Here is a 5,708-nt window from a genome sequence, read left to right as displayed (position 1 = left end):
GCCCAAAGCAAGAAACAAACAGAAAGGAGGGGAAACAGCCAATGTTCAGACTAAACTATACATGAATAGACATCATACACGTGCTGTGCACCAGTGGGGGCAGGGGGCACATGCATACTTGTGGTGGTTCCCAAAGGGCCAGAAAGCTTAGGCTACGAAACGTCCCAGTGGGACCTGACATCATCAGTGGGTTGTCCCAAAAAAGTAGTCTCTTTAGAATCCACTCTGCCATCTGATAAATCATCTATTTGGGAGTTCCAGTTGTGGCTTGGTAGCTTAAGAATAGGATCTGGTGGAGTTCCCGCCATGGTGCAGTGGTTAACGAATGGTACTAAGAACCATGAGGTTGCGGGTTTGATCCCTGGCCTTGCTCAGTGGGTTAAGGATCCATTGCTGTGAGCTGTGGTGTAGGTTGCAGATGCAGCTCGGATCCCGCGTTGCTGTGGCTCTGGCGTAGGCTGGCGGCTACAGCTCCAATTCGACCCCTAGCCTGGGAACCTCCATATGCCCTGGAAGCGGCCCTAGAAAAGGCAAAAAGAAAAAAAACAAAAGAACAGGATCTAGTGTCTGAGAGGATGTAGGTTTGAACACTGGTCTCGCTCAGTGAGTTGAGGGTGCGGGGTTGCTGCAGCATAGGTCACAGGCATTGCTGTGGCTGTGGCGTAGGCCTGCAGCTACAGCTCCAATTCAACCCTAGCCTGGGAACATCCATATGCCGCAGGTGCAGCCCTAAAAAAAATAATAATCTGTTTGGAAAACGCCTTTTTTCGTGGTTTGGAATGAAAAACATTGGGGGTGATTCCCATGGTGAAATTACCCCCGAGTGTTTCTTCTTCCTTCCCCCCGAACCTGCACCAAAAGGGACTCAACGCCATGCTCTGCAGGCTCTGAAGAGAATCACCTTGGAATCTCAGGCTTCCCAAGCCTTCCAGAAGGGCCAGGCCATCGCAGGCAAAGCTCTCCTCATCCTCACCCAGAAGTGCAGGGCTGGGCAGCCTCCCCAAAGCCTCATCCCCAGAAAAGCCTCCTTTTGTTGTGTCTGCCTCCCGGGGGACTTTTGGTTCTTGTCCCCACAGCAGTGCCTGATTCTGCCAGAGCTTGGAAGTCTCCACCGCTTCCCTGTTGGGGTGGGAGGCAGGAGAACATCCATGCAGTCAGTCCCGAGTTCCCCAGCTACACCAACGGCAGGACAAAAAGATCAAGACCCAGGGTGTAGGTGTAGACAGCCTCGGATGAGTTACAACACTCATGTTCTCCTATTCCCTCCCCAAGCGATTGTGCTACGGTGACATGTGCCTAAAACGAACTTGGGGAAGAGGAGGAGAGAGCAGAAGCAGCCTAGAAGGGATCTTGGACTTCAGTGACTTCAAATCCCACCTTGGCTCTGCCATGGGGCATCTGTGCAACCTGAGACCGGGGGCTTCTCTTCCCAGACCTCCGTTTCGTTATCTGGAGGATTGAACCGAAGGACCTCCTGACTGCAGACCCTCAGAGGCAGCTCCTTTCTTGTGGTCCCCAAAGCTCCCTCCCTCCGCGGCACCCGCGCTGGTCCGGACAGAGCGGGAGGGTGTGGGGTTTGAGCAACACCTGTGTTTACACTGTACAATCTGCAGTTTACTGTCATAAAATCATTTAATACAGTCATAATTTTTTTGGCAAAGGGTTGTGTTTATGGTGAAGCAAGACAGAGAGGGAATGATTGACTACAACTGATTAAAACGATAAATCAAAAACAAAGGAGAGCACCAAAGCCACAGGCAAATCCAATTTAAGTCTCCAGTTCTGGGCCTTTGTGGGAATCATTCCGTCTGATGAGAAGCCAGCCCTGGAGGTGCGGCCCCAGGCTTGGGGTGGGCGGGATGCAGGCACAGGCTCAACAGGGTAGAAAAATAAGGAAATGGTTTTACAAGAACTCGTTTTACAAGAACTCGTTTCCTTGGGCCTCCATCTTCAAAAAGGATTTGGAAGGAGGACCTGGGAATAAAGGGTTGTGTGTGCGTGTCTACGTGGCGTAATTTCAGCCAGACCCAGAATTTCCCAGCATCAGAACCATCTTTCAAATACAGTATCTGAAACCCCACCACTGGCAGAGATGATTGCAAATGGTTCTGACCTTGCTAACCCTGTCCTTCAGCCACTGCTGGGTGACCTTGCAAACACTGTCCTTCAGCTACTGCTGGGCACCGCGCCAGGGCACAAGGGTGACAAAGGATTGTTCATTCAACACATGCTGACCCAGTGTCTACTCTGCTCCAAGGGCTGTCCTTGGCCCCTGGAGACACAGAGTGAAAAAGAATCCTAACCCCATGGAGCTGCTATTCTTGGCATCCATAACCACATGGACACACATCATGTTCAGCCAAAGACTCATGGGCACACAGTTCTTTAGGCTGCAGTGTGATAAATGCTAATCTAACGGTACTCAAGGGTGAGGAACACCTGAAGAGGTGACTTCGGAGCCAGATCTTCAAGGATGAGAAGAGTTATCCTTTTCCAACCATAAGATAATGGTGCTCCAGGGGGGGTGATGGCCCTGGCAAAGGCATGGAGCTGCGGAAGGAGCTGCTGGATGTTCCCATTGCGGCTCAGCGAGTTCACGACCAGAATAATATCCATGAGGACTCAGGTTCTAGCCCTGGCCCCACTCAGTGGGTTAAGGATCTGGCGTTGCCATGAGCTGTGGTGTAGGTCACAGATGAGGTTTAGATCTGGCGTTGCTGTGGCTGTAGTGTAGGCCGGCAGCTGCAGCTCTGATTCGACCCCTAGCCTGGGAACCTCCATATGCCATGGCTGCTGCCCTTGAAAAAAATAATAATAATAAGGAGCTGCTGAAGATGGGAGAGAAGGTGAAAGTCCAGGAAGGGCTAGGTATTGAACCCACGGTCTGGTTATCAGTCAATGACTTAGTTATCAGCTAATGATAACTGGATATCAGCCAATGATAACTGGTTATCAGCCAATGACTTAGTCACTGAATTGTGCTCTGTGAGCAAGTCTTCAAGGAATAACCCAAGGTCAGTGCTCGGAAAGGGAAAGAGTCACAGAATTGGGAGGCTGTGGGGGAGCATGTTAAATGGAGTCGGAAACAAACCTCACTTATTTCTCATCTCTGCTCAGGGGTGTGCAAAGACCACTAATCCCCCCCACCCCAGGGTCCATGCCCCCCTTGACCTAGTGTGGTGTTGTCTCTGGGAAGTGGCTGCCCCATTTGCAACTTTCAACTCCCACACCCTCTCCCCATCCCGTGCATCAGTTCCTGGGATTCTTCCCACCAATGCGACGTGAGCCAAAGGGCTGCGTCCAGCTCAGCGCATGTGGTTAAGTCCCCCACATGCTCCTCCACAGAGACCGTGGGGCTGGGCGGTGAAGATGGCGCCCAACAACCACCCCCAAGGGCTCAGTGAGACAACCAACCGGAAACAACCTCAGCAGGTTTTTCATTAGTGATAAATACGCTGTTTGGGGGATCAAGCCACTGAGATTTTGGCATTGTTCATTGTAGCAGTTAGTCCATCCTGATCAGGTCAGCCCTGTTCCAGGTGAAGAATCAGTTTGCAGACAGCATTATCCTAAGCCAGGTCTCTAGGAAACGGTCTGAGATGGGGCACCGGGTGCAAAGTAACAGAGAAGTGCTCTCAAGATCAATACGTATGATGGGGTGAGGGATGCAGGATGGGATGGAGGGAGATAGTCTTACCAGGATGCAGTTACAGCATCATCTTGAGCTGATGTGGTGGGAGCTCTGAAGCTGGGATGGCCCTCAGCAAGGTCACTGAAGGAAGGAGCCAGGCCTTTGCCCACCTGCATCAACCAGTCATGGGATGCAGGATGCCCCTGAGGAGGCAGCGCCACATTTCTGCGAGGGTGAGACGCAGCTGTGAGCCGTCAGTGGTGCACAGACCAGCGGCTAGAGGCAGAGTTCCCCAGCCAGAGTGAACACCCCAGTATCCACCAGCATTCACCCACTGTGTGGCCAGCATGCATTGCTTAGTGCCAGTTCACACCAGCTGGGGACAGCCCCTGAGGGACTCTGGTTGGTCTCCTTTCCCAGAGAAATCAAACTACAGCCCCTGCCACTACAACTGGCCTGGGTGTAGCTGACACATCTCCGGGCCCTTCCTCCCTTCCATAGAGTCCCCTCCCCCTCCATTAGCACTTCTGTTTGCTTAGGAGGCTTAGTTGGTGGTGTAACCCACATCTTCATTGTTTTTTTTTTGTTTTTTTTTTTCTTTTTTGGCCACTCCAAAGCACATGGAGGGGGTTACTCTGCCAGGGATCAGATCTGAGCCACAGTTTTTACTGAAGCCAAAGCTGCAGCAACCATGGATCCTTAACCCACTGTGCCAGGCTGGGAATTGAACATGCATCCCAGCGCTCCAGAGATGCCACCAATCCTGTTCTGTCACAGCAGGAACTCCCAGACCCTCATCTCTAAGGAGTCCAAGGCCCTGGTCACTATGCCCTTCTCAGGTTAGGGCTGCTTGTCCATCAAAACTGGGACAGGGGACAATGAAGTCCTACTGTAGAGCACCAGGAACTATATCCAGTCTCCTGGGAATTTTTTTTTTTTTTTTTAGTGCCGCACCCATGCCACATGGAGGTTCCCAGGCTAGTGGTTGAATCAGAGCTGCAGCTGCCTGCCTACGCCACAGCCTCAGCAATGAGGGATCCAAGCCAAGTCTATGACCTACACCACAGCTCACAGCAAGACTGGGTCCTTAACCCACTGAGCAAGACCAGGGATTGAATTTTCATCCTCATGGATTCTAATCAGGTTCATTACCGCTGAGCCACAACAGGAACTCCCAAATGCATTTTCAACCTAAGATATTTTGAACTTACGATAGGTTTTTCAGGATGTAAACTCGTCATAAGTCAGGGAAGATCTGTTTTCTACCTATCGTGCACCACAAAATGATCATGAATTTAGGGTACAGTACCATTTCCTAGGCAATTACTTTATCCCCCAGAGTTTCAGTTTCATCGGCACCTCAGTTAAGCTTTCAAAAGGTTTTTCCATCTTTTATCAGGCCAGGAACTTATGGATCTTATGCTATGTAATACAACCAGTTGTAGTATGGTTACAAGCCCACTGCCCACTCTCCTTTACTGTAAAATGGGTCCCTTGGCTTAAGGCCATATTGTGCAGGGTACCATGTAGGTGAATCTGACTCTGCAAACCTTCACAGAGTCATTTTCTTCCTCTGCAGGGTTTACATTCTACTGGGACTGAAGAAAACTGGCGGCATCTATTCTTAATATACAAAGGCTGGTTTTGCTCACTACCTGGTCCCTTACTCTGTTCCACATGGATGGGCTTGAAAGACAGCTGAGTTCCCCACACACGAGGTCTTACTGTCCCATCAGCAGTAGGTGCACAAGTTCCATAGCACTGTTAGGAGCACAAAGTTAACAGAGAACTATGCATTCTCGAACTCCAACACATTGTGTATTAAATGGGTTTTTGTGGACTAGTCTGGGAACCTTGCCACCATCTGTACCTCTCTTTCTATAGGGAAATGTATTCCAGGCAACTGACTTTCCAGTGAACTTTTGGAACAGAACTTATTTGTAAGTGTAGGACTGCCTGTACTTCTCCATAAATGCTCCAAATAACAAGGGTACATTTGACCTAAAGGTTAGAAATGAGTGTATCTGGATGTCACCCAGCACCCCCATTAACGAGCTCAGATGCCTCCAGCAAGTTG

The sequence above is a fragment of the Phacochoerus africanus genome, chromosome 3, assembly GCF_016906955.1.
Source record: "Phacochoerus africanus isolate WHEZ1 chromosome 3, ROS_Pafr_v1, whole genome shotgun sequence".
Classification (NCBI taxonomy): Eukaryota; Metazoa; Chordata; class Mammalia; order Artiodactyla; family Suidae; genus Phacochoerus; species Phacochoerus africanus.
The sequence above is the reverse complement of the archived record's forward strand: the minus strand, read 5'-3'. Positions refer to the sequence as shown.